General features: G+C 46.2%; 1 pseudogene across 1 annotated transcript; it reads left to right on the top strand.

The window, feature by feature from the left end:
- The first annotated feature begins 321 nt into the window (after positions 1 to 321).
- LOC309834003 (translationally-controlled tumor protein-like) lies at positions 322 to 1230 on the top strand (annotated as a pseudogene). Its single transcript has 2 exons — positions 322 to 624; positions 962 to 1230. The product of its transcript is annotated as a translationally-controlled tumor protein-like (transcript).
- Positions 1231 to 1576: the final 346 nt, after the last annotated feature.

Genomic DNA, 1576 nt, shown 5'->3' with positions numbered 1-1576 from the left:
ACACTCCCTCTTACTGTTCTGAGGGTCAATGACAAAGCAAGGCCAGTTGTTAAATATTTTCAATGTCATTCCAGTACTCATACTATGGTTTGAACCCCTCTATTCAACTGGGTCCAAACATCTACTCCTGGACTATTCTGGAGTTACTGAGACAATATGTTCTTTTGATGGTGTTGTTGAAACCAGTAGAAGTCAAGGTTTCTGTCACTTGATAACCCAAAGAGACGCCACACTTTTCCAACCGCTCTCCACTCCCTGCCGTGCGCTGCTGCCCTGAGCTCTGGGCTCCTACTAAGCTAGCGCCTCCCTCTCCTTCCCATCATGATCATCTACCGGGACCTCATCAACCATGATGAGATGATCTCTGATATCTACAAGATCCGGGAGGTCACGGGGGTGGGGTGGGGGGCTGTATCTGCAGGTGGAGGGGAAGATAGTAGGACAGAGGGTAACACTGATGACTTGCTCATTGGTGGAAATGCCTCCGCTGAAGGCCGGGAGGGCGAAGGTACCGAAAGCACAGTAATCACTGGTGTGGGTATTGTTATGAACCGTCACTTGCAGGAAACCAGCTTCACAAGAGAAGCCTACAAAAAGTACATCAGGGACTTCCCTGGTGGGTCAGTGGTTAAGAATCCACCTGCCGATGCTAGGGACAGGGGTTCGAGCACTGGACCGGGAAGATCCCACATGCCACTGAGCAACTAAGCCCGTGCGCCACAACTACTGAGCCTGCACTCTAGAGCCCACAAGCCACAACTACTGAAGCCCGCGCACCTAGAGCCCGTGCTCCACAACAAGAGAGGCCACCGCAATGAGAAGCCCACGCAACACAACGAAGAGTAGCCCCCGCTCGCCTCAACTAGAGAAAGCCCGCGCGCAGCAACGAAGACCCAATGCAGCCAAAAATAAATTAATAAATTTATTTTTTTAAAAAAATGTACATCAAAATTATATGAAGTCAATCAAAGGGAAACTTGAAGAACAGAGATCAGAAAGAGTAAAACCTTTACGACAGGGGCTGCAGAACAAATCAAACACATCCTTGCTAATTTCAAAAACGATCAGTTCTTTACTGGTGAAAACATAAGTCCAGATGGCATGGCTGCTCTGCTGGACTACCGTGAGGATGGTGTGACCCCATGTATGATTTTCTTTAGGGAAGGCTTAGGGATGGAAAAATGTGAACAGATTTGGCTGTTACTTCAGATCTATCACCTATCGTCATAACTGGCTGGCTGCTGCCTTTCATCCACACAACACCAGGACTTAGACAAATGGGACTGATGTCACCTTGAACTCTTCATTTATTTTGACATTGTTTTATTTGGAGTAGAGGCATTGTTTTTGAGGAAGAAAACCACAAAACATGTCATGTAGGTTGTCTAAAACACGAAATGCATTTAAACTAAACAAAAAACAAACAATAAAAGAGACCCCACAAACACCAGGAGATGTGAGGTCACAGAAGCCAGGTGATAAGAGTTTTAAGAAGAAAGGAATGGTTAACAGAGTCAAATGCTGCTGAGAAGTGGAAACACTGAAACCTCATAAACGTGTAAACCATTTGAGCCCA

The sequence above is a fragment of the Grampus griseus genome (assembly GCF_964374135.1).
Source record: "Grampus griseus genome assembly, chromosome: 1".
NCBI classification, from domain to species: domain Eukaryota; kingdom Metazoa; phylum Chordata; class Mammalia; order Artiodactyla; family Delphinidae; genus Grampus; species Grampus griseus.
The sequence above is the reverse complement of the archived record's forward strand: the minus strand, read 5'-3'. Positions and strand labels throughout refer to the sequence as shown.